Raw genomic sequence first — 14,321 nt, 5'->3', positions numbered from 1 at the left:
GCTGCTGCACAACGTGAGATTACACCCAAACAGAATTGCAGACCATTGCTGGAACTTGCTAGCAAAAAAAGAGGGAGAGAATAGGAAAATACCTAATGCAAGTTAGTAGGTGTGAGATAATCAGGCAGSGTAAAAGCACTAGCTCTATTAAGGGGGACCTTTAGCAGGAGAGATCTCCCTCGCCGGAGATCCAGTGCACCTGCAATCCTTATGCTGTGAGGCAGCAAGCGCATGGGTCTACCAGCTGGTCAGGGTCTGCCATAGTGGYAGGGCTTCACTAGGGATTTACTGTGCTGGTAGCAACTACATCTCTGGTGTGGCAAGTGCATAGGTCTACTCAACAGTTGGAATCTTTCATGATGGCAGTGCCTCACCAGATATCTACTGCCTACAAACTTCACACCACTGCTGGGGTGTGACCACTGGCCAGCTTGTAAACTGGTTTGAACTTGACCAAAGTGTTTAAATGACAAGGCAGCACAGAGCTGCAACGGGASGGGACAGGGTTACTCAGCTGTGAGCATTCCTAAATCTTTGGGGACAGAGCTCCTGTGTGAGGGGACATTTGCAAACATCTGTTTTTTGTAAGTACATCTGTTTGCAAATGTACTTATATTGTTAAAAACTGATGACCGAATTGTTCAACACTCACCTAAGGAGTATATGCAGAAACACTCCAACCAGCAAACAGTACTGGCCAAAGAGCAAACAAAGGTCCAAGAAATTACGCTAAGGCCAAACCCTCTGCACCCTGCTCGCTGGATGCTGGACAGTTACATGAAAAGAACAATTGCAAAAGGATTTCTTYATTTAAAAAGAAAAATCAACCTGTATGGGGCAAGATGTCAGAACTCYCAGTTATGTTGAATGTATGTTGAAAAGGATATTTCCATTGGGAGCAAAAAGGTACATATATTAGCTCTACTACTATATGAAAAAAAAATAGCATCCTTTAACTCATCGGGTGTTATCAGTGGTAAAATGACACTTGGAATACACAGAGGTAAAACACACCACTCTGGAGCAAGGTTATTATATGTTTATTAGCTTGAAATCCCTGAATCACAAGGGGAACCCAAAGAACCTTGTGGGAAAGTGACTGGGCAGTCCCAGGCACCGCACAGCATCCGCCCACAGCAAGGTTCAAGGGTACGCGGGTTTAAGGCTACAATATGGCATACTGCACATTTGCTACAGATAACACTGGAAGCAGTAACTCTTCARGTATACAGTTAAGAAGCGAAGCAATAACTCTTTAGAAGTGCACAAGTCCACACTGATGTCTATGCAGCACAAGTCTAAGGGTTGCAACCTGCCATTCCTTATGGGTTCTGCACACCAAGTGTTTCGGCAGCTGGAATAATTGATCGGTCAGCATGCTTGTCTTCTCATCTATCTTCTGCTGTTTATCCACTGTTTACACGGARTGAATGCAGAAAGAAAATGAAGTGGTAAAGAGTTGCTTAAAGGAATGGCTAATRAAGACAGAAGAGTTAAATATTTGGAGGGTATGAGTCAGAGCTCCTGGATAGGTGATAGCTGATGTTCAATGTCCTGCTGCAGAAGCTAATCACAAGAATGTRAGAGATGGAAAATAGCCCTAGAGGCACAGTAATAAAACAAGAAAAAGCTTACGCCATAAACAGCCAGTATATTTAAGTATCAGCACTGTTAAAATAAACTGGAAGGAGCTGAAAAATGTCTCAAGATGTAGCAAAATAATTCCTGATTATAAAGAAAAATCAACATAAAGATTCAATTCAAGAATTCAAACTTAATTAACAGGTGTATGTAACCCTAAGTAATCTTAAGAGAAATGGCCTGTTAAGAGAAATGGTTTCTTAAGAGAAATTGGTAGGTTTTTGCTTTGTTTTACAGGGCAATCCTCTGAAAAACAACTTGAAAAAAAGCAGCAAGACACAGTGATGGAAATGTTCGTTTCAGARAAACAATGAATCCACGAACCAGAACAGAACAATACTGAAGGAAGATGACACAGATGAGTATCAGAGGATACCTATCTGATAACTGAGCTTAACAGCTGTGTTTGTGTTTCTAGAAGTGATGGGGAGGCTACACTGAAGCCCGTTGTTACACCAAAGGTGCACATGCTTCCGCAGGTTGCCCTCCAGCCACTCTTGTACAAGTTATTTATGTGAGCAGATACCTGAGGGCTGATGCAACCTGCTTTATTAATAGACCTTGGACAGCTGCACTGTCCTGTGAACAGGACAATCTGCCAAGAACCGACCACCTGGAACTACATCCTTGTTTCATCTGAATCACATCCTAGTTCCACTGGCTAAACAAAGCTTTGTCTTATGATTTGTGGTCATTACTGTCAGGTATATCTACAGGTAAGGGAAGGGGACTTACTCTAGGAGAGACAGATACAAGCCACCTCCTCCCTGGTTTGGGGACGCCTGACCGGGAAACTCCTCAAGATTGAGCGCCCAAATTGCTTGGTGGTATGTATACTCTGCTTTATTTGCTAACTATTGATTGATCTTTCTTTCTGTTCCTCTGATATATGAATAGCCTATGCCGGCAAACCAATAAATTGTATCCTACTCATTGCTTACTTATGTTGTGACATTGATTAAGCATAACAAGAAGTTAATCCCAAGGAAGGTGTTCAGACCTTCCTTTTACAGGAAAGGAGGAGAAGATGATGGTAAAAATCTATGCATAAATATAACAACAGCTTATTTAAAATAAAGTGTAAAGTTCATCTATTTATTATAAGGAAGACCTGGAGAGAGAGGAATGAAAAAAGCTGACTGAATAGTTTGGAAGCTCCTTTGAAGGGAAGTATTCCAGCTGTTGGACAAACATAATTGTTAACAATCTATTGTTATCTATTACCTTTTAAAAGGTAACACAGAAACCTCAGCATCCTAYTGAACTCTTATAGATACTAATCTATGTACATTATGTGTGCATATATGTATTCAAATTCATGAGCATCACTTCACGTGTTTACAAAAGATGCTGCACAATGGTGGGAGAGGTTGCTTGTTGGCAAACTCACATAAACCCTTCTGAGTTCTAGGCCTAACTGCAAGACCTTCAATATCTCTGCTACCCTCTTCAACATGTCACTAGTAACACTAACAAGGGATTMGTAAATCAACAAATGAGTACAATAGGTAAGCAATCATAGAAAGGCTATTAATCACTAATGTTATGAATGTAATAAATTGTAACTATTTGTTCATTGTTTAGAAGGAGGAATAAGCCRATGGAGGGGGAGGAGGAGGTTTTACAACAATCAGGGTTGAGACATGGTGTCAGACAAATAAATTATGGTAAGCACAAAAGCTTATATGACCCCTTGTGGAACCAGTGTCGGGGCCCTAGCTATCTTGCAGGACTATGAAGAGCTGAAGTAAGCAACAAGCTGCTCAGAGGTTTTGAAGGTAAAAGGATAAAGAAAAGATAAGCAGGCGCCTGTAATTTTCTCACAGAACAGCATCCCAAAAGGGAGTCAACACAACAGATAAGCAAACCCCTGTGATCACTCACAAGGAGACAAACCAAAATAAAGAGACAGAAGACGACCACGGCCTTCCTCTCCACGACCACYAGAGAGCTTCAGACGACCCCCCCAGCAACTCACACATGCGCAAAACGCACCAGGAGATTACAACGCAGACTATAAAAAGGGGACTGTATGTGAAGGAGGCGCGCGCCGTTGGCGGAGCTGAGACTCCCCAGCCGCCCAGCGCTGTTTTGCTTGTGGCTGCTTACTTAATTAAATAAATTGTTCACATGATTTAACAAACTCTCTGTATGAATTAACCTTCAAGAGAGTAACTTATGACAATGAACAATTGGATACCATCCAATCATAAGCCTATCGTACATTTAAAAAAAAAGTTCTCCTTGGAATAGCACCCTTAACACTGCAGGACTGCTACAGGTGAAAATACATCCAACTGTAAGGCTGTTTATACTAACTGCTAAGAACTGTTTAACTTTAGGCAGWTGCAAGTAGTGTACCTCCCACTCATGACAATACCCTGTAGGGGGGACTGACACATCTGCTCCAAAACCTCTGCAAGAGGAGAGCAGATATTGTACAAACCTACCAGCGATGGGTCAGGTACTGTGACTGAGCCATGACATGGGGAGAACTGCTGTGCTCACACGAGGTCTGATACTGGATATTGATGCATTAGACCTTGGAGAAAATTCCATTCCTGCCTTCTATGATCATTTTGTATACTTACCTTGATAGTGTCGAGGCAGTGTGTGTTTTGTGAAAAAGAATATGTAAAGCTAATTAGGGAAAAGAGCTAAGAGGTAAAGGAAATTAGCAAACAATACAAAATTAATGACTATGTCCTTGAAGAAAAACTGATAAAGACTGATAAAAGAGATCATCCTGGTCTGGAAGGTGCCAGTGCCCGAATGATTGTGAAAGAGGCATGGAGACAGCGAAACTGCAGCAACAACACATGATCTCAGAAAAGTTCAACCAAAGAACACTCTTGAGTGACCACCAAAGACCCCCACAGARGACCTGAAGACAGTCAAAGCGCACGTGTAATCACAATGTGAATATTATAATTAGTTCTAGGAAATGTTATGAATATGTAAAGTGATTCCAGGAAATCTAATGAATATGTATAGGATGGAGCTATAAAAGCTGTGCTTAGTGCGACATGCAGCATGCACATTAGGAGGAACGATACTCTGTGCATCCGGCGCCRTAATAAAGAATGCCTGCTTTCTAAAACTTCAAATTGAGTATCAGAGGGTTTTATTTTGAGCCTAATTTTACAGTAACAATATAATCATACATATTACATTCAGTRACCTAGTGTGTCTGTCACACAGTCCTTACCTCAGCCCCTAATTTTCTAAACAGCATTTTGTGATCCTGAAGATATTTATAAAATGAAATATAATTACTAATAAAAACTGAAAAGCAGCATGATGTTGTAGAAATACAAGTGTAGCATCAGAGTAAATACATCATCCAGACCACAAGGCAAGTAACTAATGTAACTACTGCTTGGTGGTGGGACACCCTCGAGAGTTTTAGTTCCAACGCTGCTGCTATTTTACACCTATTCTTGCATCAGTATTTCTCTTACTTATTATTACCTTTATATTAATACTTGTGGTAGTTGTTTTGTATACAAGAGTCTTTCTAATAGCCAAAAGTTTTACCAAAGTAACCTACAAATTACAATTTCTTTAGAATATATCAGCTGTATGTGGATCAAGGGATTGAGCGTATTGATCCTAACCAGAAGGCTATTCTATGTTGAGGAGTTAGTGAGCTGTACAGCAGTTGACCAAAGACGACACAGGCCCATGCTATGCATTTCACTTGACCACTGGATGAACTTAGCCAACGGTGACAGCAAAATCTGGCAATTACACCACCTGCATRTCTTCACTAATCATAAAGTGAAGCAGCATGCTTTCATAGAACATGCTTTTTTTGACAGTAGAACACGAGGAATAATGCTGTTTACTTCCAAGAACATCCTTTAAAAGCTCGGAAGACCATAATGCTGACAAAGCTCACCATGGGTATGATCTGTGCAGTGTGTCCTGCCCTGACTAGAAGGCTGCCTGATGCTGTACAACTCAGGRTTGCCAGCATCTGGGGGGACATAAGGTTATCTACGATATCCCATTTTTCCTTCTCACATTATCTCCAATAAATGGAATTTTAATCAATATCTTACACAGTCTGATGCCCTTCTTACTGGGATCCCTAATGAACGCTTGCATCAGTGCCTTACACATGCACAGATCRCTCTCACGTTCTTGTCACCCTACCAGTTGTTGCCCACTCCGTGTTGCCAAGAGGGAGCTGCATAGCTGTGCACATTCACAAACAAATGTGAAAGAGACACTAGCATGAAAGAGAGGCACTTTCTGTCAAAGCTCTCTTTTACCAATCAGGGTTTCTCCATGCCCTCAATGAATTTAGCATTGAAATGAGAGTTACAACCAGTTAGAGGGTTTTTTTGTTTGTTTGTTTGTTTGTTTGTTTGTTTTGTTTTTTAAAGTCATCACTCTTGCAGCCAAGTTCTTCAGAAACAGACAGCAGTCAGGTTGGTTTACAACTTTTAAAGCCTCTCAAGCTTTCCCTTCCATCAAGGCAAGCATCACTGGCTCACTTGCAGCATAAGCCCCCTTGCAAATATTTTAATCAGGCATAAAGAATGCTTCATGTCTCCTTTCTCTGAGCTGTGTCATTGTAACCTGAAGCAGTTTGAAAGGCAAAACATTTTTGATCAGTTCTCCCTGACAGATTGATTTCTGATCAAAACTCATTACCCTCTCCCTTACAGCGCAGATATTCAGACAGGTTTGGTGTTCTCATTAGTTGCTCTTAAATCCTTTATGTAGAAACTCACAGATGCAGCAACACCACAGTCTGTCTTAGCAATTCAAGAGTTTTATTAAGAAAACTGGAGACCTCTGGTGCTTAGTTTCTCTAAATTCACACAAGCAGGTGATACAACTAGCCTCAATCAACCACCACCCTAAGAAAGATCATCTCCCAAGAAGGCTCTCCTCCAGTTTGCCCCCCCCCCCCCTTTTTTTTGTAATCAGCTTTTATTTCTTACTAACTGAAGCACTGGCTTAACTAAAAAAAAAAAAAAAAGGTTGATTTGGATATGTTGGCCTGCACAGCACCTACAGGTTACCACTACATTTACAAAAATCTGAGGCTGGAAGTTGTCATGGTATTGCTATGATCCTGCAGTTGCACTGCTTTCTGTGGTTAGGCCTGCAGTTATCAGGTCTGTATTTCTGACAGAAATACTTAACTTGTCTTTCATCACCATGGTTAGCAAATATATTGCTTGCTACTCACAGAACACCTAATATAAGATATCCAAGTTACTGAAAGGCCTGGATTTATGAAAAATGCCTTATGCTAAACTTTTGGTCAGCTCAGATCTAGTCATTCTCTAGCACACACACAAGTTGATGGAAAGAAGAAGAAACTTAGAATYGTACTGCAAGCCCCAGTGGTGGCAATATGTGCTCTGTGTATCCTACTGCTATACGTACAGACACCTGCTTCTCTCGCATTAGTTTCACAGATCATGTATTAGTTGGTGTTTCACAAAGTAATTKTGAAAACTAAAGAAAGAGGGAAAAAACACCTCTTCCCTTTTGTGATTTTACTTCTCAAAATGACAGTATCAGACCTGCTTCACAGGCAGGTGCTTTTTCTTTCCACAGTTATGAACTTAAAATTCTGCATTTAAAAGCCAGTTTTAGCTTCCTATTTCATTATAAAGGCAGATGATTAAGCCAGAAAGTTACCAAATTTTTTTTGAAAAGTATAAGCAAAGCACAAAACAGCAGCATGGAATTCAAATAAGGAATACAGGAATGTACTTTAGAATATTTTATTCAATAAAAATATCAGACATTCTCTGGCTCAAATCAGAAAAATAGAAGAAACGAGAACAGGCATAGCTTATAAAAAAGTTCTATGGTTGCCATGCTGTAAGACTACTTGCCTGCAGCAAGCTATTTGTCGGTATCTTCAGAAACAAAATATAGCAGGATATAATCAGTTTTGGGGCAATACTGTCACCTAATATTATGGAAACAATGCTATCTTGTCTTACTTTCCTAAATGCATCATCATGCTGAAACTGCTTTTAAGCATAACTACATTTTGGTGTGACCCTGTATCTTTTAGATATGGCTTCATAGGCCATGGTAGGAGAGACTTAAGACATATCTATATCAAGGATACAACATGCCCAAGCATCCTACCTTTTGTAACAACAAGAGAGGGAACACAGCCATAGCTTATCCAACTGTAGGAGCCGGTCTGTGCCCAGGCAGCAGACCTAGGTAGTAGATTTACAGATAAGGTAAAGGGCCCACTTCCTTAGTGTTGTGCCCAACTTACATCCAAGCTCTAAAGGCAAGAAACAAGACCAGAGACAAGCACAGGCGACCCACTTCCTTGAACGACAATAAGACAATGTTTCCGTATACAGCATTACRGGATAACAGGCTAATCAATTCTGCACACTCAGTTCTGAAGCTATGGTGCCCACACAACTGTTTGGTTTTGCTGCAGTCCTATATATAACCTAAAGGTGGCATTGCCAATGAGTCTGGCTTTGGTAGCTGCAGTAAGGTGTTACACAAATCCATACATGTTCAAGTKACTGTGACCGCAATGTAGTAGCTTGGAACTCCTAAGGAGGTCTCTCTTTTCCTTCCACTATCTTATAGGTGTGACTTGCTGATAACACAGCTAATGTTTTATTAGTACAATCAAGTAAGCTGCTATATATTCAGTGATCCTAGCACAAGTTGCTCTACAAAATAATGGTTCATTAAAGGATATTATATACAACACTTTAACAACTATTTGTTATTGGTATCTGTCAAATTATGGTGATATTATTGATATTTTATAACTAAATTTGTTCGGCAACAACATTAGTCCAAATAAAACATGGCTTGACAAAATATAGATACTAGAAGGAGACTATCCACTTTTTAATACTAATCCATCTACTTTAAAGATTATGAGAGAAATAAAAGAACATAAGTTTAAAGAACATAAGTTTAAAGAAAACAAGTGCCATCACCAACATAAAACAAGTCACTCAACTGAATTGTCAGCTTGCCAGAAAAAGTAATAAGAAAAACATTGTAATAATGAAACAGAGATCAAATCACTCAAGTGAGAAGCACCAAATTATAAGAATAGCTATAAAAAGCTGGTCCTGTGACATGAGAAGAATTAGAGAATGCCAACGAAATTATCTGATTGTAATTTTTAAGTTAATAAATACACCTTTTCACAAAACAATTAAATTGAGCTCAGTGCAACTCAGCAGGCAGATGCCCAAAACAAAAAAAGGTCCAAAAAGTAGCAAAACAGCTTCATGGAAGAATGGTCTGTTGCACATGAACATATATCTGTGCATATATACATGTATATATATCAGTTAGGAAATTAGAGACTACTAGAATGGGAGTGCTTAGAAGACTGCTATATCATACTACCTTCAATCTTCAAAATAAAACTTTACTAGACTTAATAATAATAGACCTTGCCAAAGGTTATTCTTAATCACGAGCTCTACTTATCATAAAACATACAAAACTGTTAGTCATTAACACTTATCTCCCACAGTAACGCAAGCACACAACATCAGAAAGCTGACGCCATGTAGCTGGCACCTAGTGGCTATAGCCCTTGGTGGTTCAGTCTTTGAAGGTGAAGATGGCAAGCCTCAAGAGCTCTCCAGAATCAAAGAGGGCTATCTTTTCTTCCCCAGTTTTATTGCTATTCCTCGTGTTTTCATGTACCATGGCCACTCTATTCAAGAAGAGGGCGCAGACTCCTCCCTCCTTCAACAGTAGRATCATAGAGATTCTAGGTAGTACCTCCTCTGTTAAGAGTTAGCAATCTGGGAAAATAATAAGCAGTACTACCAGTCTCAGACCTCGCTCACTGATCCTGTCAAAATAAGAACAGCGTGCCTCCACAGCACGAGTCCAGACGGGTTACCCCTTCATGACTGGGATATGTCCATCTTGAGCTAATACAGCGGTTCACTCCTTTGCCGTCCAAGTGAGCTGCCCCAAACAAGCAGGCCCTCAGGTTTAGTAAGTGTCATGGGTACGGGGCCTATATGTTAAAGTTCAACCATGAGAGGTTGTCCTGCTTCTAAGGTTATGGGGTATGCCTTGGGAGGTGATGGTTGTGACTCATAGGGTACAGTGGGAATGAAGGCTCACGTTATTGGGTTCCCACAATGTCCTTGCCTGTTATTCAAATGGTAAATTGTTTCCATAACCATTTTCCCAGTTCAGTCAACGTACTTCCAATACATGTTTGAGCAGGCCATTTGCTCACTCTATCAGACTGTTGGCCTGTGGGTAGTAAGACGTATGGAGTGTCCATTAGATCCCTTCTTCCTCTGCCCCATTCTGTGTTCTTGTGGCAGTAAAATGACTACTGTTATCGCTTACCGTTATCAGGTGTTGGTAAGCTTGAGAACCATCCCAAAAATCMCCTCATTGTGTTCTCCCCATTTGCAGAGGAGCACGGGTATACCTTTAGTAAGCCAGCTAACTACTCGACTTAGGAAATATTTCTACCCCATGGCTGTAAAAGGTAGGGGCACCATGTAATCGTGTTGCCAGATGGACCACAGGGATTTCCCTGTTTTCAAGCGCAGCTTGCACTTCCTGCTTTCCATCTACATTGCAGATACTCTGTGATTTGTTCTACTGTTCTCCCAAATGCTCAGGCACTACTGTCTGTCTGGGAGTAACCACTGTCTGCCATTCAGTAACTCAAATTCCAAGACACTGTCCCTGCTCTCGGCATCAGCCAGCTGGTACAGGGCTGCTTGGTTCTTGTCAGAAAGGCGCAGATAAGCTTTTGCTACCAGGTACACCTCGCTTCCACTGGTATAGCTAAGTAGTTTGACTCAGTGCCTCCCCACAGTGACCCCTACCCTATTTGCTGCCACCTTTGAGAAGGTGGACATTTGAGCCCCTGCATCAATAAGGAATTTGGCTGGGATTTGATGTGTCCCTAACAGAAGGCAGATGTGGGGTCCTTCCACATGGTCCAAATGGAAGGCCCCTTTCTCCAGATGCTGAGGCCCAATACCAGTCCAGGACCTTTTTTTTTTTTTTTTTTTTTTTGCCTCTGCAGCCTTTAGCTCCTCCTGAAGATAGGAGGAGATGTTATTTGGGTGTGGAGGTGCAGTGGGAGCAGTGCCCTCCTGTTTCCTACCTTGCAGGGGATAAATGCAGAAAGAGGTCTATTAGATTACCAATTGTCCCTGCCATTTACCTGTGTAAAGCAGCTCTAGGTATACCTAATTGCAGCACTGTGTGCCATAGCYGATTTCCTTTTTCCCTTTCTGCCTGTGAGGTGAACTTCCCTTCCCCCTTGACTGCGGTTCTGACCACTTTCCTTAGCTGGCAAGTCCTGGGCCCTGGATGGTAGCATGGGCTCATCCCATCCCATTTCCCATCCATGAGTGACCACTTTGTGTTAAGAGGTCAGCCCACACAGATATGGAGAGAGGTTGTTGCTGCTGAGGGTCCTGGATTGCCCTATTACGCTGTCAGTGTGCTCTTCTCCTCCTGCTGTCAAACTAAGTACGCCTTCAACCTCTTATCAATGGCTACAGGTATGCCAGATCCACTGGGTATGATACAGGCAAGTGGCCTAGCCATCCCCCAAACTCTTGTAGACAGTCAACCTTGTTTAYTGCCTCAGTCAATCCCATTAAGGGATGAACAGCTAACGGCTTCCACCTGCTCACGGGGATTGGTTCCCCATGCCCAAAAGGCAGCCCAGGAAGTCAAAGAATGAAGGTGACCTCCCCACCAGCAGAATGGAGTTGTCAGGAGAACCTTCTGTGAGGAAAACTCCTGGTCCTCAGAATCCTTCTGCCTCTGCCCTGTTCAACATTATCCTATCTCCTCCCACTTTGTTTATTTTTATTACTCACTCTGTCTCCATTTCTCCGGGTTTTCAACAGATTTTTTTCCTGGAGACTCACTAGCTGCAAGGGGTCAAATGGGGTGGTACAAGTAGCCTCCCATCAGTTGTCTTCCTGGGGTCCCACAGTGATTTCAGATTTTACTATGGATGCTACCCTTTTATCAACACATCATCTTCTGTATCTCCTTCTTCATTCCCCACTATTGGAGGAGAGACCAGGGCTGATTATCACCTGAATCAAATCAGATGCCCCCATCTCAAGTTCCTTGGTCTACGAGCACTCGACATATTTTGACAGGGCCAAAAGTTTTAGACTCCCTTGCCAGCATCACCTCAAACTTCTCTTCTACTGCCCTCCTTTTATCTCGTTCAATCTTCAACTGTTCCTTTGTATGATCGTTTCCTATCTGTAGTAGCAGACATTGCTGGTTTTGGCCCTGGGCTTCATTTTAGAGGGCAGTTAGTTCTTACTCACTATTCCCTGTAAGCATAAGCTCCCTCCAAACAGGCCCCCAGCATTTTTAGATTATGCCTTTATTTTAGCCATCCTTACTCTTACCCCTAGCTAAGTCTAGTTGCCTTTCCAAGTCCCCCCTCCCTGCTCATACTAATGATTGTGAACCCATCTGGGGAAGAACTTGGGAGACTCCTCCACTCCATGCCTCCATAAGTAGATTGTTATGAGGTCACTAGCCATCATCCTGCCGACTACACCAAACTGCCACAAGGTGGAGGGTATAAACTTTGGGTTTACTGCAAACAAATTTATTGAAGATGGTCATACATCGTACTCATCGCAAGTGAATCTTACTGCACATTTGTTATTGCCCAAGTCTTGATTTCTTACCTCCAACAGTTTCTTGTCAGAGGTTCTCTTAACTCCTAGAGAGTAACTGGAGAGGCATCCCAACTCAAGGGGAGATTTACTGCTGTGCAGCCCACTGCTGTATGAGGAAGCTCAATGAACTCTAGGCTGCAGCACTATTTATAGACACGTAGTCTGACTCGTGGTCATATGATACTTGGTGTGGAGATACACCTTTTTGCTGACCTCATGCCCTGTTGGGGAAAATACATCATTTTTGCTAATCTCAGCCTGTTTCTGGCCTCACCAGTCGCAACTACCATTGCCTAGTTCCTCCTGGCCCTCACTGGGTGCTGTCAGTTATTTGCAGTCAGATATGGCCTGAGATAAAGGGGCAGTGGGGAGGAGTAATTGCACTCCACTACATTTTGGGCCCAAGATAAGGAGGTAGTGGATTAGAAGTGCTCTGCCACACCCTCCTAGGAAAAAAGAAAAAGGGGAGGAGGAGATGATGTCTCATCTGCTCTGATACAGTTTCACTCATTTTTGGTTTTGCTAATCATCATTCTTTGCTTATCTTTGCTCTTAATTTTCCAAGTTCCGTCACTAGGTTCACTGCTTGCACATTTTCCCACGCCTCTTACATGCGTAAACCTTCTGGCAATCACAGTGATGACATACTAATGTAAAATTATTTTGTGTTATGTCTGGGTATGACATTAGTGCTACAAAACACTTTTGTATTGTTGTCAGCTACACTATTTTAGTATGGTAGATATGCCTAGGTTCAAGGCAAGCTAGTATTAGTTATATCCCAATTAGTTCACTTACAGTTTAGAGGCATTACAGGTCTCTGCTTTGACTACATGTCTTTCCAATGCAGTGCAGACACAATCTACAGCTCCCCAGTTCCTAAAATATAAATTGTCAGAAAGTAAAAAGGTATGTCTCAGTAAGAAGTATTCAATGTAAATTCATTTCTTACAGAAGCTTAGGAAAACACTGTAACTGTCACTGTTAGCAATAGGACACATGGGAAGTGTTCTGCAAGTATGGGCCAGTATGGCAACTTTCCTCTTACTGAAATGAAAGGATAGCTTTCCATCATGCTCTAACATGATGATAGGTAGTTTGCTTCATCACTCTAGAAGAGTAGCAGATGTGCCAGGTCATAAATTAAATGGTACCGTGATCTGATTTAGCATCTTGCTAACGATAAAGAAATTTTCAAAACCACAAGGCTAATTGCTGGTCTGTTGCATAACAGCACACTGAGATCCTTCTGCAAATTCTACCAGCTCCTTCAATAGAAGGGAGATAGGGAGAAGAAAAAAGGACCGTAACAATGACAACACATAAAACACATTGAATTGGGGGAAATTTGTCGTCTAAAATCCACACGTTGTTTTAGGCATGTTTTTCAAGCTGACAGTCCACAAGTAAGATCTTAATAGTATCACAGTTCTCTGCTAGACTAATGATGGTCCTTCCAAAATCAAGTTAGTTAGTTACAGATCTGATACATGACACGAGAATAGCAATTGCTTTCTAGCAATATCAAGCCACATCAATGCAGTTCATGAAGTTACAGCTCTCCTTGGGGAATTCCTAGAACACTGGTGGTCATTCTAGATCCACAAAACAATAAAACTTTTCCACAGTATGCTTCAGAGTTGCCTGAATCCACTAGCATAAGGAAGAAAATACAGCATTCATTATCTCTTCTCAGTCTCACCACTAGTGTATCTTCATCATGCCAACAACATCTGACACCTTTGCACAACTCTGTTCCTATAAGGTCTAACAGTATCTCTCTGAGCAGCTACCTCACGTTATAAACAACTCTACCATTTTCAGCATGAACTGCAACTGATCTGCAAATTCCAAACAGACAAAAAATAAAAATCAGCAAGTACTCTGCATATATAGCCTTTCAAGAACAAGCCATTCTTGTTTAAAAAACCCACATATCTACAAGTAAGTTCTACAATATCACTTATTTTTTAAAAAAGCACAACTGAACTGGAA

General features: G+C 41.4%; 1 protein-coding gene across 2 annotated transcripts in view; it reads right to left on the bottom strand.

Annotated features, from left to right (window-relative positions):
• The window catches only part of RESF1 (retroelement silencing factor 1), a 24,387-nt gene extending 11,164 nt beyond the window's left edge, over window positions 1-13,223 (bottom strand). For both annotated transcript variants that reach the window (XM_085323976.1, XM_085323977.1), the window contains exon 1: window positions 13,125-13,223. The gene's annotated coding sequence lies outside the window, so the exon portion shown is untranslated. The remainder of the gene's footprint in view (window positions 1-13,124) is intronic.
• Window positions 13,224-14,321: the final 1,098 nt, after the last annotated feature.

This window comes from Rhea americana, unplaced genomic scaffold, assembly GCF_003343005.1.
Source record: "Rhea americana isolate MKP2758 unplaced genomic scaffold, rheAme1 scaffold_9, whole genome shotgun sequence".
In the NCBI taxonomy this organism is placed as follows: domain Eukaryota; kingdom Metazoa; phylum Chordata; class Aves; order Rheiformes; family Rheidae; genus Rhea; species Rhea americana.
This window is presented reverse-complemented; position numbering and strand designations above follow the sequence as displayed.